The sequence below is a fragment of the Rhea pennata genome, chromosome 6 (assembly GCF_028389875.1).
Source record: "Rhea pennata isolate bPtePen1 chromosome 6, bPtePen1.pri, whole genome shotgun sequence".
Taxonomy (NCBI): domain Eukaryota; kingdom Metazoa; phylum Chordata; class Aves; order Rheiformes; family Rheidae; genus Rhea; species Rhea pennata.
This window is the reverse complement of record NC_084668.1, coordinates 167,698-195,195: the sequence shown is the minus strand read 5'-3', so window position 1 is coordinate 195,195 and position 27,498 is coordinate 167,698. Positions and strand designations below refer to the sequence as shown.

Sequence of the window (27,498 nt, the reverse complement as noted above, 5' to 3'; positions counted from 1 at the left end):
TTACAATTTCCCAAACAAGGTAAGATATATCAACAAAAAGTATCTCCAACACTTAAATAATAACCAAAGCAGAACTTCCGCTAGCTATGTTTGTAACAGGTAAAACTATTATGGCCATAGTCTCATAACCAAACACTTGGATATAATTCATTCCCATAAGTAAACGATATAGTAAGGTTGATATAGCAGGTAACTATATCAAAACTTTAACATTTTGTCTATCTGCTTTTATACTCCTCTTTATCTTATTTGCAAAGAGGTAGTCTTCTCAAACAATATTCATATAGTGTTTCTGAAGAAAGAGTAAAAATATGCAACCTTCAAATGGGAAAAAAAAAGCCTTTTGCAAAGAGAAGGCATCAGCCAAACTCTTAAAGCAGTCTAAAAATACTTGTACAAATAGATTTTCTACTGAAATCACCAGAAGTTTGGTTCTGATGTCACTGCAGGCAGGCTCTCACAGCAAGACTTATGAGATAGTGATTTAACATCTCAATCTGGAAATTCATCCCACAAATCTACACACTCAAGAATAGCCAGGATCAACTTGAGTTTTATAATGACGTATGGGGAATCATGCACACTACTTCTATATGTTCAAATATCAACTCACAGAAGATGTTTTTCCTACAATTATTTCAATACATATTACCTGTAAGGTGAAAAACATTTATGATAGAATAGCTATTTTGCCTTTGCAGTGGGAATGGAAGATGCTGGAGACACAAACATGACATCGGAAATAGCAAAACAGAATGCCCAGATGGATTTTCTGAACTCCAATGTGAAAAACAGGCTATCATGTTTATAAAACAGGCCTAATTGTATACTGAAATATAAGATTAAACAAATCACTAGTACAGCTATGTCTTAAATATGCATAATGTCTTCTTTAAATGGCAGAGTGTAAACCTCTGAAGCCAAACCCAAACAATTACAGTCCTTCTCACAGGGTTTAAAAGAACACCAGACATCAGTTTCTGTAGCACATTTTTAGCTGTAAACGTGGGCACTGTTGTATATCGTATTCTTGTATTTAGCCTCCCTGACACTGCCCAGAGGTATTAAGTCTACAGTCACAAAAAGGAAATAAAAAATCCTGAAGAACTAACTAACTTTTAACATCCACAATGTCTTGAACAGTCTTACCTGCTCTAATGGAAGTGACAATTCCTGCTAAAGGCATTTCAGAGAGCAAAGATTCAAACCACTACAAATTGTAAGAACCATCCCAACACTACCCAAAAGCAAATACAAATCCAAAAAGGAGAGCTGAGCTATCCAGAACTACTTGTATCATTCCAGTAGTTTCATGCCAAGGTAACTTCTGTCTTAGGACTTCACAGGTTGTCCTGTCACACGGGAAACTAAAACCAGTGAATTATTAATGTTGCTTATGCTCACCTGAGAAAAGAACAGTTAACCTCTAGACAATCATAGTGAAGGCGAACAGAGATCTGTATTCTGCATCACTCCTTAGACACAAAAATTGCTATAGAAACTACAGATTATTTTGATGAAGAAACACTTATTCAAGACAGTAAGCCCATGTATAAACATAATACATTAATTCAGCGTCATCTCCAAATACAGGTAAGATGCAGCAATGGCTTTGGACAGTGTGAACTCCCTGCAGTCACCTCTGTAGTGCATTAAATGAGAAAGTAGCTCCTAAAATTTTCACATCCAATGTTGTTCTGTCTTTTGCTTCTGGTAATTTTACTTGAAGTCCTCTGACATTTGATGCACGGACAGATAATGCACAGGAGAGATGAAAAGGGACAGCCGATTACTTTCCGAATTCATTTTCTGCAGTAGAGCACACAAAGTTCTTAATCTTCTTTCCCAAGCAAATCTAATAAAAGCATAAATGACAGTGATCTCCAACTCAAGACACAAAAAGAAAAAAAGTTCCTCCTCATATCCCTGCTGTGCCAAAAGACTCAACCACCTTTTTACTTCCAAGAACCCTCCATGCAGTCACATACCAAAGCAAAGCTCTATTCATCCTCCTGTAAATTAGATCCTGACCGCAGGTACAACACTGAGTACCACCTTTCCCCACAGATGCTACCTGGGCGGCCCCATGCTCAGGGCCCGCTCTGACTCAGCATGACAGAGGGCGCTGAGCTCTGCCCCCGCCCCTGAAAACTGCAAGATGCAGCATCAGACACATCATCACCTCCTCTCAGTTAGATCTCACCAACAAAAAAGCGAATCAACCAAGCTTTTGAAGCCTGACACACATTCTCTCCAAAATACAGATTTAGCACATTACTTAGAAGCTAAATTTCCCTCCTTACGGTAGTTCCTGTCCTTCTAAAGCAAAGGAAAAGGAAGAGGATCTCCTTCCCAAGAAGGAAAGATAGCAATCTTTTCTTTGTTCTACCTCCTCCGTATTCGGGTCACATATATTGGTCCTACTACTCACGACTTAGCTTCATTTTAAGTACACTTTTCACATCAGATTACTTCCCTAATGCATGGATACTTCACCTATCAATTTGATCCATAAAATGGAATTGGAATAAGCACAGCAAGTAATAAAAAACTACTGCTCAGTAAAAGCCAGTAATATTTTACTGCACAAATCTGTAAAAATATCCTAAAATTCATTCTTTCAGTAAGAACAGAATTGTTCCAATGCTTATAACTGAAAGCCCAGGTAACTATACCTCATTGTTCACGGCACTGCAGGGCACAACATCTTTTGTGCTGTCTTGTTACCTGGAACTAATCTTAAAACTATACAAAATATTCAATTTCTCACTAATTTATTAGCATTTCATACATTTGGTACTAATTTGGACCTAGTAAATTTTATATATGGAATACACTCTGAAAGTAAGAGGATAGGAAAATATTTGCCTTAAGGAAGTTACCTGTGTGCATTTTAAATTTCCTGCAAAGAAACCACAACCTAAAGCACACTAGTACCCTGAGCAACCAGTTGTCCTACATCACAGAACAAGTCATAATAATGTTGATTCATCTTACAGTAAACAAAATAGTTTTTCAACTAAATATTTTTCAGTATATTCTCTTAAAACACAAAGAGGGAGATTCATGCACTGAGATTTGACTGCAGTGATGTCTATTTCAATGTCCTGTATTTGTTACTATTAAATATAAAAAGCCTTCCACAGAACAATAATTTCATAGTTAAATTTTCATTTTTGATACTTGAGTATATTCAGTTCAAGTAAATATTTCTCAGTTAATACTAAAAGTTTTCAGAAAAAATAAACAAGTTGTAAACACGACAAAGAAATGCACATAGAAAAGGGGGTTAAATTGCCATTTTTCATCAACTTAATTTATAAATTCATCGGAAAATTGAAGTATACTATTATTTTGAAAATACAACCTTTTTAAGAAAAAGTTTTAAAAGATTAAAACAGCTTTAAGTGTATAATCTTTACTTTATCATCGTAAAAGAGACACACACACACACAGAGCCTGAGAGAATACAATATTCATTTTGCTGCAGAAGAACAGACATTGCATAACAATGAGATTTGCTAATGAAATCAGCCATCAACCTGGAATACATATGTATTAAACCAAGATCTCACTGTCATTTTCTTTTTGCATCGTTTGTTCTTTCTCTCATTTTTCTCAACACTTAAACATTTTGTCCTCCTTCAGAATTCACTGCTTCACGTACAGCAGTATTGTAAAATATTTTGTTAACACTGTATGTGAAACAGTCGTCATTTTACAGAACTTACTTCTTTATTGCTAATGTAGATGCTAATTGCATGGGTTCTATCAGCACTGTTAATACACCCTTGAAAGAAAAATCAATGGGTGCTAAGGAGACAAAAGAGTTTATTTCTGTGTAAAACTGCAGGAATATATCTAATAAAAATGATGTGTCACTTGGAACATAAACTATACTTCCAAAGCTGAAGTTGCTTACCAATTAATACAGAAATGAAAATATATTTCATAAAATCTCTTCTGCATTTATCTAGTGATTAAATTGGAGCAGAATTTAGAACCATGACATGAATAAAAATGTAATTACTTTGCAAGAACATGCAAAATCATCATAAAATCAAGTAAAACAATCCAGAAACTTCAGTAAAAATATGTGCAAGCATGCACTGTATATAACAGTAAAACCGAATGTCTTTAAAAAAAAGACTACTTACTACATGGAATTCTTTATTCCACTATTCAGATTTGACCACAAAAGATTAAAACACTACAAAAAAATTCAGAAACAATTTTGCTCTCATAATACTATTATGGTATTTTGGAGTTGAGAGATATATGTTGCTTTGTATTTCAAAAATAAAAAGCGATCTATTTGTACCATTAGCTCCAAGATAATCAAAATTTGGTTTTGAATTCACCCCAGAACTATTAAAACTAATTATACAGCTAACTGAAGTTTTGAGTTGTTCTAAATTTTATGCTTTTTTTTAAACAACTGAATATATTAGAAATATAATATTGTTACCATAATGTTACTATCAAGTCAGCATTATTGATGACAAGCTCCAAAGTTATACCAACGACAAATTCAAATCAACAGAAAATTAGTTTTGAGGGTTTTTTTATTTAACTACCATTCCAAAACCTTAATTCCATGAAGACATTCCGACTAATTAGTTAGTTCTACTACAAGAAAATGAGATAAAGAAGTTACTTAGTATAACCTAAAGTGACTTGTAAGTTATTTTCTTATCATTTTATCTTCAGAGCATAAGCAATACACTCATCCTATAATTAAGAGGGCCATCATCACACAAAGAGACCACTGAAAAACTGAGAGGGGAAGGGGTCTGAAACTGGGCTTAACCATCCTTGGAATCATTCATATCAAGACACTACAATAGGTTGCAGGGAGAACACCATCAAAATACGAGACACCATTAATAAAGTAAATAGAAAGCATAAAAATTTCCATAAACTCTCTTCAGATATGCAGATTTTTTTTTTTTTTTAATAATGGACATTTATTTCATTGAGAGCTTTAAGAGTTGAAGACTATCACATGGCCTTTTTTTCCTTCCACTTCTTTCTATTCTGAAAATGCTTAATTATATATTATAAACATTCAGATGTGTAGTACAAAGCTGTTTTACTCTCACTTGCACATTTTCAATTTTTGTTCTAATAAAGAACTGTATAAAGACTAATTTGAATCATATCCAGCAAAAATACTTTAGTTTCAACTACAACCCATCTGTCTTTCTTTTAAAAATAAAGTAAATAAATAAAAGTTTTTAGAAGCACCACTTAAAATGACCAGAACTCAATGGAGAGGGGCACAGTTAATTACAGTGGGCTCACCTTCAAGAGCGAAGACTACAACTACAACCTCCAGAGGATGGAAGAGAAAAGATACTAATGAAACAACCTTGACCCTTGGAAGTGCTAGGTCATTTTCTTCTGTGATGAACAGTGATTGCTTTCTATAATTCTAACAATTGTCAAGTAGGCTAAAGAGTATTGCTAGTAGGTGACAGTTGTGAAATGCTTGCATTTTTAATTTAAACAATGACTAATTACTCTGTAATATAGGTCAATTGTCCAATTGAGCATCCTTTACAAGATGTTATAGGCTCTTGAGGCCATATACTACTTCCACTGACATGAGTAGTTCTATTAGGGATATTTTAATTCAAATCACTAACTGACAAAACAGATATCAAAGTCTACTGTAAATATAAAATATGTGACATTAGGTAATCATGCATAAATCTTTTTATAGGATATCAAACTTCACAAATTTCAAAAATTGGTGGAAACTGGCGTAAATTGCAAGAATAGCAATACGAATATACAACTCAGGGCCTACAGATAAAAGTGAACCCTAATTCTATGAACATAGTCTTAGTTCTCTAAGTTTAATTCAGTGAGAGTAGAAAAACATAGAAGAAACGCTATCAATGGTGTTCAGAACCAGATGCCGTCAGATGCCGTAAGATCCAAGTTTTTAAGCAACAAAGAAAAAAGACAAATTCACAAATGACTCTGAATTCAATCATATATTTCCCCTTTGGTCTAATCAAAAGATAGCTTATTCGATATAAATAACCTATAATTCTGTATTTTACCAAAGTTAGACAAACAGGCACCCATGTTATGAACATATTCTAAAAGTGAACACTGTCCAAATTACTATGTTTCTTTTTGAAGTTTAAAATTATGTTCCAGGGAATTAATAGTATGTATACAATTTTCGTATTGTGTGTTGCAGACACATTTGCCTTCTTGCTTCAAGTAACACACACACACATTTCTGGTGCTTTATATAGAAATTGCAGGCATCCTGCAAAGCTTACTTTCAAAAAAAATCTGGTAATAAAACTGGCTTATGTTTTTTCATAAGGAAATACCCTAATTCGTAGTGAATTATGACTACTATTTATGTACTTCCAGGGAATAAAATCAGAGGACTATTTGTTAAAGCACAAGAGAAACTCCTGAGCACTAGAAGGTCACAGCTTGTGTGCTGAGCTGCTAGCAAAAACATCTATGATGTTCCAAAGCTGCCATTTTTCTTTTGCTTGACGAAGACTCCATCTGCCACAGAGCCATTTACAGCCTCAGAGTCAGAATATCAATGATTTCCAAGCATTCCACAAGTCTGCTTTCACCTTGATATCACCGCTGTTACACATCTCAAACAGATGATACACATATCCCTTCCACAAGCTCTATGCTTTAATGAATTGATAGGCATTTAAGCTGTCCTCTAAGATAACATTTCTTATTTGATCTGATTGTGCAAGAATGTTAAAACTCCAAATTCTACACACCTTCAGTTGTTGTGCTTGTTTTAAATGAACTAGCTTTCTAAATGCTAAAAAAGGAGAAAATAGAGTTCAAATACTGATAAAACATGTAAAATCAATTACATTTAACAATTTGACAATGTCTACTTACATACCTGCACAGAAATTTCAAATTAATGCTGTTTTGGCTTTCCAAATAAATAAAAGAGGCCTAGTATCATTCTAATGCAGAATAAACTAACACAGCTTTACTGAAATCAGCACAACTATACTGTCTTCTTTCGCTCTGCATTTCTGGACCTATATACAAATTAACAAACAACAAAAAAGGAAAACAAGTTACAGCTGGGACATAAATGAAAGAGGATCTTGCTTTGCTAAATGAAGACCTAAAGGATTATGTTCCTATGAGAAAAGAAAAACAGATTTAAAAAAATAAAAAATGGACTTCCTATCATAAAAATGAATTTTCCATCATTAGGTCTGTCAAGAAAAGGCAGCAGGGAATACATTTCCTGACAGCAGCTTTTGGAGTCCTGAAATTCAGGTACACATTGGTTCACTGAAGTCATTTTTTAACCTGTGAACTTTGCAACTTGATTTTACAGTGGGACTGGACCACAAGACCAACAATTTTCAGTTTTATGTTTTTGAGAGAGACAGATCAATCAATCTGCTAGCAACACGGCCAACTATTGCCATATAAACCCTCAATTTGTTATATACATGGCAGCAAACATTTGCGCACAATACAAAATTTACAAGTAACTTTATGATGATTTACATCATAATCCTTGTGAACTACACAGGTTACAAGCTCAACTATACCTTCCCCACACTTCCTTGACATGTCCATGTCTTTCTTTCTCTCCCTGAAATGTAAATAGTACTGCCAGCCACCCAATAAAGGTAGCTTTTTAAAGATAGCTTTTTAAAGGTGACTTTATCCATTTTACTTCTTGGCCACTCTACCTGCACTATGGCCAGTGTCCACTTTTTGTAGAAGCTAGTTTTAATATTCCAAACATAAATGCAATTTAAGTCGTGAATATTTTTTAAATTCATATGGAAAAATGGCTCTTCAATTACCCAAATACAGCCCCCTAGAATCTCCCCAGCTAAATTAAACCTCGGAAGACTGCCGTACATGGCTTTCATAGTTCAGGCAGCATCTCCATACAGGCACTAGAAATGCTCAGAATAGACAGATACAGGCAGATACAAATCCCGTATGTTTATTTTATGACTTACAGGTATTCACCTGACACTCTCATATCACATCTCTCACAAAAAAAAAAAAAAAAAAAATCTTGTTCCATTCTCCAGCTGGTGCCAATATACATTTCAGTTGTTTCGTATCTCATCTGCAATTCAACTTCCTCCATCCATCTCATCATTTCCATTAACTAATTATTCAGTTCTTCTAGTGAAGGTAGTGGGTTGACAAATTTTAGAACACAAGGAAACAGACCTCCATGGAATAGACTTGTCTCAGGTCAAATATAGATCAGCACTTAATTGTTCACTCTTTCTTGGGCCTTAGGAGTTAAACCTGAAGAAAGGCTCAACACCGCATCCAAATTTAAGACAGTGGTTCCCAAACTGGAGAACACCAGTCCCAGCAAAAGAACAAAGGACTATGTCTTTAAGATGCCGTACTACAAAGAAATCTATACAGCACAGCTGAAGAGGAAGACAAAATAAAACATTTACAAGTGGCCAGATATGGTAGACAGGGCTGCATTACGGAAGATCTCACTGGGGATGTGGAAGGGCAGTGAAAACAGTAGCTCAGATCACTGTCAGAATACCTCTATCTCCTACAGCTGCATTTGTCTTCTATCACATATTCCCTGCTACAAAGAACCAGCTTAGATCAGCAATTCCCAGATGGTATTACCTCTTTCTGCTTCTATCTTTCTCCTTAAAAAAAAAAAAAAAAAAAAGAGGCATAGAGAAAACAAAGAAAATATTAGGAAACTTGCAATTCAAGATAGAACCACACAATAAAATAAATTAAAAGGAACCTACAGATTCAACCTCTTGCTAAATGCACGGTAACATCCAAGTTAGATTAAGCTACTCAAGGCCTTGTCCAGACAAACTCTGACCACCTACAAAGATACAGATTTTGCAGTTTTTCTAGCAGTGTTTGACCACTTTCATTACGTAGAATTTTTTCATTTTATCTAATCAAAATTTTCCTGGCCATAAGTTGTGTCTTTTGCCTCTCCTCCCTGTGTACTTCCAAGTAGAGTCTGACTTTTCTTCACTATAACCCTCTTTTTCAGGCCTTGTGCCATTCACACCTGGTTGAAAAGAGATGTGCTGCTCTCGACACCAAGGTACTCTATTTTCACATCAACCTCTAACATAAACACATCCAAATAAGATTTCCAACATGCGAAGTATTAAAAGACAAAACAAAACAAAACCTCTCCTTTTTATTTAAAGATCATTCTCAGATTTGACTATCTTGATTCCACTATTTCTTTAGTACAATACGATTTGCTAATAACCTCCAAATCAGAAAAAAATCAAATAAAAGCAAATTTAGTTTACTCTGAACTCTGATAACAATCGATTAAAAAAAAAAAAAAAAAAAAAAAGTAATATGCCCTTCCTTCCTTGATCTTACAATGAACCCTTACCCAGACTAGTCTTTTTGGAGCTTGTCTGTGATGAATTTGTGAAGTCCTACTAAAAGCAGTTTTCTAGTAACAGGAGCACAGTACTCAGATTAGCTACAAAAAGCAGAAAAGTCCCTGAAGACAATTGTTCACAGATTCAAAAGATAAGGTTGCATCAATTTACATTTGGAAAATTATCTTTTACAAACAGATGACTATAACTGCCTCCTTAACCTGAACACTTAAATTACAGAGCTGTTGTTTATTCAGGCTCTGAAGTTTAATGAGAAAACTGCTTCCCAGTTCCCGAAAACAGACAACGCTTTGTGTTTAAATGCTAAAAACATTCTTTTCTATAAGAAAGCAAAAGCAAAAAAATTAAGTGAAAACTCTTGACCAACTGTGTTTCAAAAAATTTCTGAAGTCTTGGGCTTTTGAAGTAACCATAAATAAAAGAAATTGTCCTTTTCTGTGCAGACTTATTGTTGCTATTACAAAGATAAAAAACAGCTCATTTAAACAATATAGTGATACTACAGAAAATTCAATTTACATCTGAACTCCTCCAGTTGCCATCTGCACAGTGAAGCTTTATAAACCTCTTATTCCTCTTAACAGATGCTAATCATGGATTGACAACACATAATCAAAATCTGTTCTTTAACCCTTTGGCGCTCGGCCATTATTAAATCTGGTTTTCAGCAGCAACATTGAAATACTTGAGAGTAACTTTCTAAAAAGTTGTGTTCGTAGTGTTTAAGAAAAATTTGCCTAATATCAAATACAAGACAGTAAATCAGTCTAACAGCATAAAACTATTACGACAAGGTATTCTACAAGAAAACACACAACTTATGCATTTTTTTCCTTGTAATTTTTATATAATTTGTAACTTTCTTTCCCTAACTCTTCTTTAGCATACTCATTTGTTTTCCTTTGTAACAAGATATAAACATACACATACAAGCAAGTATATAAATTCACACACAAAGTGGATTTTGCTGAAATTTAAAATCGTATTAGCTGACAAGTTGGCATCATCTAGCATCTCATTAACAAAGACCAACACATTATTACTTCAAGATTAAATTAGAAAAGTTTTTCTAAAAATAGTATGCAAAAAGAAGAGGAAAAAAGCTAATTGCCTTCTGCCTCTATTTACATCAGGTATAATTAGTGTAATAAGCACATAAAGTAGTGTTAAAAACTTACTATTCTGAGTTTCTTAGGGAATTTTCATTGTTGTCATACAGAAATAAAGATAGAATTAAATCTGCAGATGCTACGCATGTATGAAGATAAATTTTTTCATTTCCTTGGGGATGGACTGTTTTGGAAGGTTTTAGTTTTTCTTCGAAGTCTGTCAAATGCACAAAAGATAAACTGCTGTTTTCCAAATTACACAGCTATAAACAGTGAGCAGTATGTTTATGCAATTCTGGAAACAAAAATCTCCTTTCCATTCCTTTCCATTACCAAGTACATCTTCAAATGAATTCTCTGCATCCTTTAGAGTAATTACAGGGTGAAAAAGGGCAAATACAGCAAGGTAGTATAATATTTCAGAGCCACTATTTCAAATGTATGGAATCTTTCTCAGATCTGCTTAAACGCTTTGTTGTTGTTCTTATTGTTTACCTTCATACTCCTAGTTATTGATTCAAATTATGCCAATGCAGACCTAACTTACTGTTGAAGGAAACCGGGCAGTTTTCAAAACCTGCCAAATCCTTACTACTACTTTCAACAGTAGATAATATAATTTAAGGATCCTTTAATATCTTCCTTGTCTTTGGCCAAGATGTTTTTCCACTCAAAGGGGAACTTTAGCAGGAAAAAAATCCTGACAAAGTATACTGTTATAATATTTTATTTGGAATTATTATTTGCTGTTACTCTTCATCTTTTCAAGTTCTCCCTCAAGCAACCAAATGCTTATAGCAGAACACGTAATTTAAGTGTAAAAATATGCCATTTCTTTGGATGGCAGTGTTGTTACTGTATTACTTCACAGAAAAAGATTTATGTTCTGTAGGACAAAGAATTAAGTGTATCCACAAAAATGTTACAGATGACTAAGGATATGTCTTTTTACTTTTTTCCACAAATTTAACTTTTTACATGCTTCACAAATGGATTAGGTAGGTTTAGGTTAACCATAACTAAATAAACAGAATAATAGAGACACAGAGTTAGTACAAATAACCACCCTTCAAAGTAAGCCTGTTTCAAGGAAGAGACCTACACCTGGTTATTACCTTCCTTCAGTTTGTTTTTAAGGCCTAAAGGAAAATTGATTAAAAGGCACAAATCTTCCTGTTCTTATTCCACTGCACATCTAAAGGGAAAAAACAGTTATGGAACATTCTTCTTCTACCGAGTTTGGCCCTTTTGTGTTCACTATTTGCCCAGACTGTTCAGCAAAGCTACAGCCAGCTAGCAGCTCTCAGTCCACGCTCATCAGTCTAGGGAAAACTGCTCCTCAGAATAAGGTCTAGACGCATGTGTGGGTAATAACTCCAAAAACACAAGAGGAAGGGGTCCTAATAACACTCAAGTGTTCAAAATGGTCAGATACTCTGTTTTAAACTTGAGCAACGGCTGTATTCTTATTTCCACGTATCCGTATTTTCAATGGGTTTGTAGCTACCTTGCAAAGAAAATGGCTAGCAGATCTTTTTTAGTTCTTCCAAGAAAAAGCTAAGTGTAGATTTAGGAGTTACACCTTTTACAAATCACTGAGAAATCAGTTTCGGCTTTTTAAACCCAAGGCCATCAGATAAAACAAAAATGGAGTTTTTAAAACTGATTTTTTTTTTACATTAAAAAAATAGAAGCTCCTTCCTTCTAGAAAGGTTCATGCCTTTATTCAGACACAGCGAGGCTGAGAAGGGAAGACATTTGTTTGACATTCTTAATTTTGAGCTAGTGCCAGTTTCAGTATTTCCTAGTGAGTAACTTATTTCATTAAAAATGGTTTTCGTTTTTATGAAAAGAAGGCTTTTTCATTAAAACTATCTCACCTTACATTAGTAAGTAGTATTCTACTGTATTACGCAAGTTTCACAATGTCTGCTCCCTGTAGTCATCTCTAAATCCTACTGGAAACAGGATACAGTCTTCCTGCTTTTGTCTGACTATTACCACAAACTACTTGCTGACTTTATCCCAGTTTCACATTTTTTGAAATTGATTCAGATTTCTGCTCCTCACTTACACAGGTTATCTTACCTCCCTCCTGTTCTGCTATCGCATCACTGCCTGCCTGCTAAGTAATGTATTCACTAAAAAGTGTTCTTTTGACCTTTGAATCATTTGTTCCCTCCTGTTTAACAGATCTGCTTTCTCCATATGAAACTAGTCATTCTTTGAAGTCAGCAGATGTTAGTGTTCTTACTATTCCTAAATAATGTTTGAAGTCACACATAGTTCCTTCAACAGTTTCTACTTTGGAACACACTCTTTAAGAAGTAATTCCAAAAACTGAGCCTTTTAAATCTAACCTTAAAGAGAATTTTAATCAGCATGAAAAACAAAAAAAGGAAGAAGAATTAGCCATTTTTTTTATTATCAGTGGTAATTATAATTTCATTAATTGTAAATCATCTCTGGGATGTGGGAATGAAGGTTGCTACTGAAGCATAAGACTCCATTGTACAATCAAATATTCTGTCTGGGATGTTAAGGAGGCTCTTGTTAACCAACATATCACCTTATCACTGAACATTGACTTCAGTTAGCTCTTCACGTAATAAGCCCTGTATTTTACATTTTCAGGGTGCATCATCAGAGCATGAAGAGTTGATATGTAATCTCAGAAGCACCAAAGTTATTGATTTGGAATGATTTTTCATTTTTTTTTCTGACTTACATCTCTTATTTTTGTGGTCTTCACAGACAACAAGTACATTGACAGTAAAAAGAAGTACTCAAAAGTTTTATCTCTGAACTCGCATCTCTAAAGTACATACAGACAGTCAGGCTTTTTATTTCATTTCCTTTCACTTTAGTTTTCAGCAGCAACTTTGTCTAAGCTTAAGGACTGGAAGAAGATATAAGCATTTTTTGAATTGTTTTGAAAAGTGAGCAAATTGATGTGAATGCAAAATTCTTCATTTCCTAACAGTCCAATTAGTCAAATAGTCCAATTACGCTACCTATTAATAAAATAGGATAACACACGCTTATTAAGTAGCACAATATCACACTAACTCAGAATACTCAAAATAACTTCCAAAGTTACTGAACTTTAGAATTGAAATTGTTAGTGGAATGTCTCAATAAAATAAACCGATTTGAGATAACAAATTTATTAAAAGTGTATTGAAAACACGTTCCATACACTAAATTTATATTCTATCATATTTGTATTTCAAATCTACACAGGAAAAGTCCAAAAAAGTCCATTACAATGCTATGAGAGATTTAAAAAGAGAGAGAGGGAGAGAGAGGTGTGTCCTTAAAGAACTACTTAATATTAGGGTTGAAGTCACAAAAGTACTTGCAAATGCAAACATAGACAAAGAATCTAAAAAGCTTACTTAAGCATAAGCTTAAGCATCTTGCTGAATCAGGATTTGAAAGCAGAATTTGGGGCACTATTGGAATGATTTATATAATCTATAAATCAAAAAGTACATAAACTATAAACAACAATTCCCTATTCCATGTATGACTCATGCTTCTCAGAATGTTATCAGAATACTTACTGCTATGGCATACTTACTGTGATGAATGTGCTCAGTTCTGTGACATTGCCGTTTTGCAAGCTGCAAACAGAAAATAATGATGAGGTGAATCATCCTTTTACCAAGTAACTTCTACAAGGACAGAGCAAGACACATCTAGCAGAACAGAAGAATTTCTCTAAAAAATAAGCCCACAAAATATTTCCAGTACACCGAAAACACTGTAGTTATCTTGCACAACCAGATACAAAGTCATTAAAGCAAGAAATGTTTAAGCCAGGTGTTATGCAATCACACTTTCTTCTGTTTGCAATCCGTTATATAAACACACATAACCGATTTGTTCTTCCTAAACTGTCAGTGATGTAGTACGATGTATTTGCTTTAATGCAGACAATAAGTAAAAGGAATATTTCTCTTAAAATGCAAATAATTTCAATCTCACTGAAACCAATGGGAATTTTCAATTTTCTTTAACTGGAATCAGTATTTCATCTCATTAATGAGGTGCTCCAGCACAAACATTTCAAATTCTGTTCATGCTATGAGAATTCAGAAACGTATCAGTGCACCTACAAAACCTATGCACATCTAACTAAAGAATTAAAAATAAAATAATTTTTAAACATTTGTTTGGATTGCTTTCTTCCTCAATTTCTCTCCCTGCCTAAATCAAGTCTCCCTGAATACAGAGCTCATACTGTTTTCTATTTCCTATACCATGTATAATAGATGCAACATTTAGAATACAGTATTTAAAGGAGAATGTAACTTGCTGAAGTAGCAAAAATCTGCTATTATTGGGGTTTTCGAATAACTGATCTTGCTTTAAACAAAAAAATTTAAGTCAATTTTATATAGCTGAATCTTTCAGTGGCAATTCAAGTTCTTTTTTACATTGAAGCCTTTTTTTCCCCCCAGTGATGATGTAGAAATATGGACTTCTTTTCCGCCTCTAAAATTTCTACAGCATCATGCTAATGGAAGCACAAAGCTTATAATAATGTCATGGGTGGAAATTTTCAGCAATCTAGATTAAAAAGAATTTCTTTTCCAAAGTTAAACAGCCAAACAGTTAATAACTTAAAATCTAGGTAAGTTATACTAATTTAAACATATATATTCCATGCTTGGGAAGCTGTTTTTTTTTGGTTTTTTTTTTTTTTTTTTTGAGTAACTGCTAGTAAGTTTTTCCCAAAAATATGAACTACAGCAGTTTTTTCCCCGCCTTTAAACTACATCCAGTAGAAGTGCGGGCACTCTGACTCCAGCAGTGGCTTCTAGTCTGTTGGCACCACTACTGCCACACTAAGCTCCCTGCCAGCAGGAAGAACATGAGCTATCATTCTCCCTTGCCAAAGGACACCAGGAACAAACTGTTCCTTTAGCAGTCACCCGACACGTCATCAACCTATACAGGAAAGGATTTCTCCCAAAGAGCAGCTGCAACATTGCAGCTTCTCTTCCCTGCTCTACTGCTGTGCTTTGATGACACCAAAGACCCAAGTGGACTAGGAAAGAGAAAGGGCAGTGGTGGAACGAGATCGGACACTAACCGTGCCTTGTGAAACAGCAGGAGGAAAACATCTGCGAGGAAAAAGGCTAAGAAAGCGCATGCTTCACCGCTCTCTCAACTGTCCTGTCCCGACTGACTAGAACCCGAACATTCCTTCAAAACATAGGAAACAAAGTTGTATTTCTTCCTTAAAATTGGAAACATGGCATTTCCTGTATTAGCTGAAGCTCAAGTACTTGCTATTGTATTACTATTGTAATTTTGCAAGCTGCTCTACATCTGACTATACCTATGCCTGTGGCAGTGCTAAAAGTCTCAATTTTGACATCAGTCTGGAAGGCAATGTGTAACCCACCAAATTCTGAATCTCAGGACAAACGTTAGGGGGTTTAAATATCTTTGAGCATGGTGAGAAAGACCCTTGAAGTTGCAGCTCGTCATTTGTAAGGGATGATAACCAACCACCTTACTGACAGAGTACACTCCAAGGTAGCAGCATCCTCATCCCTGAACACTGTCCAATGAGAAGAAAAAGTTAGTTTCTATACAGAAATATTATCTAGACGCCTAAGGATCCGACCACATTGGAGAACAGCCTAAATACTCCTTCAGGGGAACAACACTTCCAAAAGAGGAGAAAGACCACAAGATGAAATCTTGAGGAATGATCTCTTGACAGTCTGTTGCTTCAACACATCTCTACCAGCTGCTGCCTTCTCTTCTATACTATGTCTGCTCTAACTGGATGTAAGCATGGAAAAGCATTCATCTCTTAAATGTCAGTGCTACAGCAATCTTCACAAGATGAAAAGAGTCACTGCTGGAAAAACTCTCTCTGAAATTTTACCAGAAACAAAAGATACTGGAAATAGAGGACGTTTCCAAAAGAAATTAGAAGAAGCACTTGAGAAACTGAAATACAAAAAAGACCGTGTGACTGCAAATAAAACCAGCTAACAGTTTCATTCTTTCATCAGATAAGCTTTACCAGGGCTCAAGCACTGCAGAGTTTGCACATGTTAAGAAGTATCTCAGAGCAAACATTTTTCAAAGTAATCTACATGCATTCACAAAATCACTTGGTCCTGTCTGGAGTGTATCTCACAGCCTACTACTGCACAAATTACTGAATTGTGTAAATGATGTCACAAGAAAGCACACATGTATTTCCTAAGTTTTCTTGAACCAAAGAGTAGATACTTAATCACAAATGGTGCAATAAAAACATTTCAGTCCACCTTCAGTACTGATTAGAAGACCTATGGATTTGCAGCCTGTTAAGTTTTCTGAATTCTATGCTCTATTACTCATGTCATTATTAGTGTCCTGCTTATGCCCATCCTTATTAATAACCTTGTACTCACTTACATGAGCCTGAGGGTAAGCATCTTCCCATAGGCAGCCGAGGCATATATCTTACTGCAGCTAATAGAGGGTCAGATCCAAGCTTGCAAAGGGGTGACAACCAGGACATGTCATCAGGATTTAGACAGCATAGCAGAGGACCTGGAAATGTCAGGCTTGTGACATGAGGATAGAAAACACTGAGAGGAAGGCACCAGAAAACATGCAACAGGGCAATACCTGCAGCAGCTGGTGGGGTATGCAAATAAGGAAATTTGGTAATCTCTCCCCTGAAATACTTACAGAATACTTACAGCAGCATTGCTCTCCATTAAAATATCATATGGTGTTAAGCAAATGACACAGCATGAACACCAATATCACACACTTTCATTGGGCTCAACAGAGAGTCTGCAGGAAAATTATAGCGGTACATACAAAATTACAGATAGTAAAGCTAGTACTAGTGTTCAGTTAGAGATATTAGTCAAATATTCTTCCTCATAACCAGCACCAACTGCAGATTGACAAGATTTTAGTGAATATCCAAATCCAGAGAATTTTACAGACTGGAAAAGCTAGTTTGGCTAAATGTGTATGTATACACCACCTTCAAGCTTTTGATAAACCAAAAATAACTTTAGTTGCACTATTCTGTACCACAGACAATTCCCGGACAAATGTGCTGTGCATCAGGTATTCTCCAAGGTTAAAAAAAAAAAAAAAAAACAATCTATTTTCATGTACTGCTGTAAATCTGAACAAATAAATTCAGTTTGTAAGAGCAATGTCGAAGTTGGCTATTTTATTTACAAAAAAACAAATCTCCTTTCCTATTTCTTACTCAGGTTAAAGAACGTAAAGTCAATGAAACGTGTATAAAATGCATTAAACATTACTCCAGAACTTCAATACGCTCTGTATATTTACAATAAACACGTTACCAAGCTAGACAACACCAATTGTCCTTTCTTCATTGATCTCAGAATTGGTAAGGTTGGAAGGGACCTCTGGATATCATGTAGTCCAGCCCCCCTGGCTCAAGCAGGGTCACCCAGAGCTTTGTGCTCTAGTCACCTAGAGACAGGATCGCAACCAGGCAGGTGAATATCTCCAGAGAAGGAGACTCCATAACCACACTGGGCAACCTCTTCCAGTGCTCTGGTTAAGTTTATAACTCTGGTTAAGCGACGAAGAGAAGCAGATTTAATCAACACTATTGTATTACTGAGATCGGTTATTTTCTTTTCAGAGACTGCAGGTTTCACTGTTCACAGTTTCATGCTATTGAAATTTTGTTGTTCGCAGCTTTATGCTGCTGCTGTAGAAAAGCGCCTTAATATACTGTTAGCACTAGCCATTAGCAATAAATAATCCCAGATCTCTAAAAACACACAAGGCAATTATTTTGCCTTTGAAAGAAAGCAGAAACATGTAAGCCTTAAAGACAACATCCCCAAGCATCACACAGTTATTACAGGCTCGCATGTTGAAATGGACTGGAATTTGCCTCTTTTGAATGTTTCTTAAAAATAATGGCACTAGCATATAAAAGTAGCTAACCTTCCCAAGCATTCACTTTATTCCTAAAATAGTGCTCTCTTACTAAAATGAAAATAGGATATTTTTTGAAAAAGACAGCACCAGACCAAAACTGAAGTTCCAAATGATGCAACAGTGCAATTTAGACATTTAAGTGTTTTGCATTTCTATCACAAAAGCACTACTACACAAAATGCACTCATTTCTTCATTACTAGTGAACTCTACTTACTGACTTTTAAATGTACATTTCTTTCCACAACGATTTTAGTACTTCCTTGTACAATACCCTGTCATGAAAGTATTTGAACTTAATTCCATCATCAAGTGTCAATTATTCATTTACTTCCTGTTCAGCTCCTATAGGATTTCTGAATCTATCTCCCTTCACTGCTTTGCTAATTCCTAGCCACACACCATACATTTCAACGGTGGAATTTCACCTCCTTTTAACATGTTAACAAATATAATGCTCCTCCTCTCCCTTCACAGAAATTGCGTAAAAGATATCTCCATAACTGTAATCATTATTTTATTTTAAACATGAAACTTTACATTTATTATCACCTTTATATTTCATGTGTGAGATACTCATACAAATTACACCTTTAATTAACCTAACTCTACTTTAAAGAACAATATGCAGTTTGCATATGAAGTAAAATCCGTATTTTCCCCTATCTTTTGGGCACTTCGTAACAGGTGCTCCCAAGAGAAAAGATAGTTATTCGTGGTACAACACAGTTACTGTACCTTGAAAAAACTAAACAACAAACCTGCCTTGCTGTTCTGTAAAACTTGTTTCTCTTTTACAGAAATTATTGCAGTCAAAAAGAACAAATATAGTTGTGTATTTCTTCCTAAATGGAAGCAGCACTCAGGAGTAATAGCATACTTTGAACCTTCAGATTAACATTGTAAGAGCTGATCACACCTGCATATTCTAAAGAAACTTATGAGGCAAATGGTGGAGAAAAGGGAGAGGACTTCAGTACCACAATAAACATTAAATAAGAAAATACAAGGAACGCACATAGTTCCAGGAAGGGCACCACAGAGTCTGTACCCCAAAAGCTAAAACTGGGCTACCATAAACCCAATGTTCAAGCTGCTTTTTATAAACTTTAACTGTAGAAAGACATTCCACATCTCAAAATCTATGATAAAGACAGGATAAATCTATCACACCATCTAACAAGTTCTCAGAAGCAGAAAACACTAGCCTAAATAGGTTATATCCACCCTATAACCACCACTGGAACTGTTTAACTAGCTATTTTTCAGCTTAATAGCAAAACTATCTCGCAGCAGCACAAAACCACACCAAGTATTTATGAGTAGCCTCGTACTACTCTCTCTACATTATTAGCAACACAGAAGCCAATCAAACCAGTTCAAAGCTAGTTTAGTGTTCAGTGCAAGCTGCATCCACGGCACCACCTTCCCAATGTTCTGTACACCTGGTCCTAGATCTTACAAAATTACTCCCTGATCAGAATTGGTAGATTTTAATAGACATTACTTTGGTTTAAAATACTCCTTTTCTCCTTCTCACCCTCATAGTTATAGTTGCAATTCTTCATAAACAATTCCTCTATCCTGACACTATCCAAATCAAGGCCTCTGAATATACCACTCACATGCTCAGCAGCAGTTCAGCAGTGCTGTGGTTGTACGTCCAGAGGTAATGGAGATGGAGAGGTACTACAGCAAAGCAAGCTGTAAAATTAGTCTATTTAAACACACACAGAGGTTTACTATCAGACCAATTCAACTGGCTCTTCACTCTGCAGCTTAACACACAGAAATCCTATGCAAAAGGTGAGCAGGGCGCACCCACAGCAGTTGGACTGCCCCTTACAGCAATTACTCAACATAAGACCAGACAAGACATAACAGAAAACCACACCAATTAAACAGTAGTACTGATTCAAACTTGTTCTAAGCTTTTACTAGTAAATGAGGTAACTTCCACCATTGCGAACAGGACAGATTGGGTGCCCTGCGTGAAGACAGGTATCCAGGCGCGAACAGCAACACCTCCTTTTCAAAGCTCTGGGGTTCTATTAACTCAGTACGTTACAGTGCCTATCCCTCACCGCTACCATTCACCTTAAGAATTATTGCCAGTACTTTTGCAACTCAGTCACCAGTATACATCAAATATTAACTAAAAGCCATGCTTATTTGGTCAAATGTGACTGCTACCCCCTCCAGAGTCCATCGCTCATTCCTCGTATTTGTTTTACTCAAAATTGAATTTGTATTAGCTGACTAGTTAGTTTGCGCTATTGCTGTAAAGCTAACATGAAAATTTATTTAGAAGCAGACTCAAGGAAGAATCAAAATTTCTGTATTTACTGAGGATTTTAGAAATAGATCATAGAGAAAAACCAAATAACTGACACACCATTATCAGCAGAGATACACATTGTATTTACAGCACAAACTACAGAAAACATGACTAAGCCAAGTGATTTTGAGCTTTGAAAAAGATCACTCTTTGCTGCAGCTATATACCGAGACTGAAGCTTTATATTTAATCTGGTCTGAAACTACAGAACAGAAGAGGAAGCATCTACCTATACAGTAATAAAGAAATCAAATGTTTCTTTCATGTTTCAGTATTTCCAGTCTCTCTGATTAAAATAATAGATCGATTTTGCCCCTAGCGTCCAAAGCACAGAATCACCTACCAGCGACTTAGGCAGATACACTATAGTGCGTGGAAAACTGAGCTGAAGCTCAACAGCGAAGATGCTATTTGGCACGAACTTCAGGAAGTTACACAACACCAACATGTCAGTGCAAAGAAAATGTTAGCATGGACGAAAGAATACCGCTTCAGATTAAATATTATTTTCCTGAAGACAACCACACGTACACATTTCAAAATGAAAAGCTCAGGATTTACCATTTTCTTCTGCAACTAATAAAGGGAGAAGCAGCAACTAGCTAGTTACAAGGAGTTCTTTACATATAGCTATTCCACTTATTATAGCCCAAAAGAACAAGTTTATTATAATTTATTTTTTAGATCTGATTATTAAAAAGTATAAAGTAGAGTATCTTTAAAGGCAAATAAAATGTCAATATAAATTCAAGATGAAGTTATTAAACATGCAAAAAGCCTACAAGGAAGGCTTTCTGTTGAAATTCTACATGGAAGCTGAGGAATTTGAATGCTTAAAACAGCAAGAACAGAAAATGTAGTAAGTCTCTGAAGAAGGAGATTGAAATCTGATTTTTTTTTTTTTTTTTTTTTTTTTTTGCTCACATTTGCTGGTGTTTGCCCATTCACAGGCAGTGTCTCATTAACTGCAATGGTGCTCTGTAGTGACACCGGGGTGGGCAAATTGCTTCCCATATTGCAGAAACGGGATGGTTAATGTGCACAGGTAAAATAATATTTTTTATTTTATAATTACATAATTATAATTACATAACTATGTAATTAAATGTCATCCAAGGCCTTTTTTCTGCATTATTTCTCATTGTTTTAAAAAGGAGAGAGAAAAGGACATTTCCTGTGCTTAATATTAGCATATAAATGCAGCTAATGAATGTTTGATTTAAGTGGGAAGACAGGACAGGGTGAATTCCCATCTTTGTTACTGCTATCACTTGGCAAGCATTTTCTTTATGTAAGACTGGGATAACTGGTTTCTGTTCTGGCATTGGCATCTTCTCAAATGAATGAAAACCTAGAGGCTGAAAATACTGTAAAATGCAGCAAAAAAAGCACAATTTTCATAAGGCAAGGTCAGATGTTTTCTTTTTATGGTTGCAATTTGCTTCTTTCTCCAATGAAAACAAAAAATCACAAAAGATTTGTTTTTAAAAAAATGACTTGGTGCTCTTTTTAATTATATTGTAAACAAATCTTCAAAGAACCTAAGTTTTAAAGTTATATTCTTCCTGTTTTCCATTGTAATTCAGGACTTGTCTACTCCAGAAGATTACAATGACAGAAGAGCTTACAAAGTCATGGTATTTTTAAAGATTGAACAAGTGAGATAAAGAAATTCTAGTCAAACTGTTTAAAACTTGTTAACATAATTAGTACTTTTTTAAAACCAAGTAGAAGTATCTTAGATAAAATGGGTACATTTGTTCCCCTGCAACTTATATAAACATTTCAGGAAACTCAAGCAAATTTTTCCAAGTGAGATGAGAGATGCCATTACTAATACTTATGAACTAAAGTCTTGGCATAAAAATCATTAATAGCTATTTAAGACTAATTAGATGTCAACCTGATAGCTGGAAACTCCTTTTATTGCATTAGTACAAAAGGAGGAGAAAAGAGAAGTCATGCTCAAAATGCACAAAGTTTTACTAAAATGCTCAAGTTGAAAAAGTCTATATGCATATTTTTAGAAACAATAACAGTAATAAAGGCTTTTATCTTCTGGGATGAATCAAATAACAGAGAATAAGTCATTCAAAATTGAGATTTAGAAAAAGAAATGACCCCAAAATTGCTACTGTGATGGTACATATAACAATATAAGCTTTGTGCAACTATAATAGAGTTTCAGTAACTTCCAGTTATCTTCTGCCTGCATCTGAGAACTACATGGGACTCTTTCATTAGTGTACAAAAGGGCCTGGAAAAATCCAAAGGAAATACTGGACTGCCTTCAACTGATTAGTATGATGCATGAAAAACACACTATGAAAGGCAACAGAGAATAGTAAACTGTGAAGGAAAAGTTAGTACGGATAAAAGGAAGCTTTGACAAGGTTCAGTTGTTAAGAGCAATTTCAAAGATATATATGTTTACAGCTCAATATGGAGAAGATCCCTGCAGGATATAATACATGGCAATTTCTGGACCACCCTTTTGTTAAGAAGAAAGTATCTCCCAAACTAAAATTATCCTTTGTGCTTTTAGAAACCTATTATTAAACAAAAGCTCAGCAGATTTCACCAACATGCACAGTACTGCTGGTAAAGACTGAACATTAGTAGGTATGAGAAATATATAAATACTAGAAGGTAAATGCTTTCTGTACCAACTTAGGCTCTTGGTTGAGATTCCTGAAAAGCTTAAATGGATGGGTTTGCCTGCTAAGTAATTCTCCCTCTCTCCCTCCTATTCTGTAAACCAGTGTACTGCTATTAAAGGAGTACAGGACTGGAAAGGACTTCCTGGATCCAACCTACTTCCTTCCTATTCTACATTATACAATCCTTTTCATAAATTGATCAAATTCCATTTTACAATTTGGCCTCCATCGCCCATTTTTACCTCCTTTAGGTTTTCAGCTTGAAATCATTCTTGATGAGTGTTACTCCATCTGTTCATATCCTACAATTTTAATTTTGCTTAATCGTTCTTCTTGGATTCTGTGGCATATAGAGGAGGAATGTGCAAGCTCTCAGTTGTTTTTTTTCTGTTTGTTTTTTTAGGCTAAACAAACATAAGCCCATTCAATCTCCTTCTTTAAGTCTCTGAATTCCCCTCAGCATCTTAGTAGACATTCTCACTTTTTTTTATTTTCAATTTTCTTGAACATGAATAATCCTTCTGGAACAAAAGAAGCAGAACTGTATACTGTATTCCAGATGATGCCTCATCAGGGCTTTCACAATGGAAAAAGGATGAGAATAACTAAAATCATTGCACAAAGTAAAAACCTGTCCATCCAGAGATCAAGCAACCGAAAGTCACCTCAGTGAATCTTTCAGGTCAAAGATTAGCCAAAAAAGATAGAGTAATCACATGGTCATCTGCTGACATGCAAAACTGCACATTGGTAATCTCTCACAAATTTTTGCTGTACCTTCTAAAGAGGATTAATGAACAAATTTAGGGAGGGAGGGGGGAGTAAAATAACAGACTGTCTTCAATATTATCAAGTTCCACTGGATCTCTTAATTTTAGTCTTAATTAAGACCAAAAAATTCTCAAAAATCTTCCTATTGTTTCTGCTCATTTGTTGTTACATGTTCCTCATTGCATTAAGTGATGGAAAAGGGAAAAACAAACAGAACTGCTATTCCTCTAAAATGCCATCTTTCCTCACTTTATTACCTGCCAGAAGAACTAAGTATTCTTCAAATAAATTAGATAAAAATCTGGTACTGGCGGGAAGTTAAGGTGTTCACCCAAAACCTAACTTTGCAAAAACAAAAAGGAGATTAGAGGCGGGAATTCCACCGCAGCTGAATTCTGTTAAGTCTAGCAGAGGGAAAGAGTAGGACAGATTGCCTACACAGTGAATGCTGTAATTTCTATTAACATAGGAGGACAAAAAGAAACATAGGGTTTTATTAACGGTTAGGTTATTTTTTTAAAAAATGTATTAATTGGGGAGGTGGGTTGGTCAGGTTACCAGAAAAGTTCTTTGAATTGAAAGATATATTTTAAAAAAGCTCACTGAATGAGTATTCAGTGACCTGACAAAGTTAAAGTTATTCCTGTTTATAATATGGATTAAAACTACAGTTAAATCAAGGAAAAGGTATATCCATGTCAAACTGATGCAGAGAAGATACAAGAGCAGGTCAAGGCAGGTATAATGACGAAGGGGAAGGAAACTAAGGGGGAAATTTGAAAATATCAAAATTCTGTGAAGTTAAAAAGGGAAACCAAAATACAAAGAGGCAAATAATATGACACTGGTTAGGATAGTTTCATAGTACTAACTAAAACGTCATCTCGGAAGCAGCAGAAAATGGGAGCTGCGTATTTCTAAAATGACTTTTAACGTAAGAAGCCATCGGAGTATGCGAGCACTCCTTTACGAAATCAGAAGCCACACAAACCTCTCATCAGTAATGGCTTTCACCTATTTCCCTAGCAGGCAGATTATACCTCTGCTGAGTAGCAAATTAGGGAGCTGGCACATCAGCTGACAGAGCGTTGTACCCAGGAACTGCATGAACCGGCCCTAAGTGCAAGGCGGAGGCTTCTAACCCGCAGCTCCTCTTTACTTTTTTGTTTAAGTAATTTGATCTATACAGCTGGAGACTTGTCTCACTACATTCAATTCTCCAGACATCGGTATCCACTTACATAGATGTATATGAGACTGTCTGGCCACGACCAAGTAAACACCTTCTAAAGGACAGTCATTGCTCGGCGCTCTTTGAACTGCCACCCCTCCTAACAAATCTTCATGAATTTAAATATACTTCTGTTCAGCCTTCATTTACACTTCTAAAAAAAAAAAAAAGAACAAATAAAAAACTTTTATACTACAGAAGTTACAAATGTTGAAAATCTCTGTAACATAAACTGTACGGAGGAGGGACTGTGTCTGTTTTTATGTCTATTTGCCTTCCAATGCCATAGGCCGAAAAAGCTTAACTAAGTGATTTGAGCCTTTATTTAGTTCAGCACCAATACAAAGGATTTCAACTCCTGATACTTTTTCCCTTATTCAGAGAAAAATACATAAATTTTCAGTAAAAAGTATAAATTCACTTAGAAGAAGTCATCTAATACATGCTTGTGATATTACAGAGTATTTATACTGGTAGTTTGGGGAACAACCACAGAAAACACTTGATGCCTGTAAACCACAGTAGTTGTGTAGCATCGTTATCTTCTCACTGAAATTATATCCATCTCGGCAATCCACCAGCCAGCGAAAACCTTAGGAACGCCGAGGGCTGATAAAAAACGCTCCCAGCCGTGCAAGTCCCGCGCGCCCGGCCCGCGCACCCGGCGCCTGCGGACCTTCCGCATCGGGACCTTGCGCAGTCGCCAAGCACGAAAGTAGCGACGTCGGCAGCGACACGCCGGTCTACCCCGCCGTTAGGTATTCTGATCAGGACTCAGCGCCTGTGAAAACGGTCTTTCAGTAAAGCGTGTCTAATACCACCGAAGGCTGTCGACATCGCTGCTCCGTTACCCGCCACGCTCGCCGCCGCCCGCGCCCGCAGACACGAGCGCGCCGTCCCGACCCAGCGCGGACCACGAGCGGCAAGCACGCCTCGGAGCGAGGCCCGCCGGCCGCTCCACGGAGCCCCCCAAGCGCTCCGCGTCCCTGCGGCTCACCGGCCAGAGCACTGCCGCAGCCACCCGCTAAGCAGCCGGGACGCGCGGATCGACCCGTCTGAGGGCCGGGCCGGGCCGGCACGGACTGAGACTGAGCAGAGGAACGCTGCCAGGAGGAACACCACGCTGCTCCTCCTCCTGCGACCACGCTCACCGAGAGATAAAGGAGTAACTTAAAAGAACGCAGTTTCTGTTTATTGTCGAACAAGTATCATTTACTTCTTATTTTAACATCTGCTTTGAAGTAAAAAGCAAGAAAAGCCTGAGTATTATTGCTTAAGAGGGACTTCGTCTTCCTCCCCTGTGTAAACACCGACCACCACCCTGGGACTGCGTATTTGTTTGAGGATCGGGACATCTCTAGCAAACAAGCAGGGATCAGCAAGAACGACTTTCTCACGCATGTGGGCTCCCCAGCCTGCCAAAAAAAGGCACAGCCGTTCTGTGTGCCACAGCAGTAGCCACAAACCCAGACCACAGACCAAACTCCACTGCATTTTGCATGACTCTGAGAGAAACACACGCAGCATTTAAAAAGTAACTATCACACAACGGAAATAAATGGGACTTCGGGAAAAGAGAGGAAACAAGTATGAAAAAGATGGCATGGGGGGAACACAAGAAAAAAGAAGGGTCATTTTACATTTGAGGAACTGGAGATTTCTTTTTGAGAGATAAATAAATTAGGTTGCAAAACAGGAACAAACAAAAATGGGATCTGGGTAACAAGGCAGGGGAAACAAGTACAGGAAAAAAGTGACAACTCTTTGCGTGGTTTTAAATACAGGTATTAAAACTGGTAACCAAGGAAAGGCTGAAGTTATTTCTAATTTTGCAAATTCTTATCACTGCTAGCAATACCTTTGTATTAGAAATGTGTTTAGCATCACAGCCACCCCGAAGCTGGGACATCATCAGACTCAGTATTTTTAGAAGTAACATTTTCTGAAGTCTCCAAACACAGAAATCTCATTGTAAACAGGGTTACATGATATGTTAGAAACACCTAACCTCA

At 36.1% G+C, this 27,498-nt stretch overlaps 1 protein-coding gene across 11 annotated transcripts in view; it reads right to left on the bottom strand.

Annotated features, from left to right (window-relative positions):
* Nucleotides 1-27,498, bottom strand: part of BAZ2B (bromodomain adjacent to zinc finger domain 2B) — a 162,285-nt gene that overhangs the window by 109,485 nt on the left and 25,302 nt on the right. For all 11 annotated transcript variants that reach the window (XM_062578291.1, XM_062578298.1, XM_062578294.1 and 8 more), the window contains exon 2: nucleotides 14,109-14,151. The gene's annotated coding sequence lies outside the window, so the exon portion shown is untranslated. The remainder of the gene's footprint in view (nucleotides 1-14,108; nucleotides 14,152-27,498) is intronic.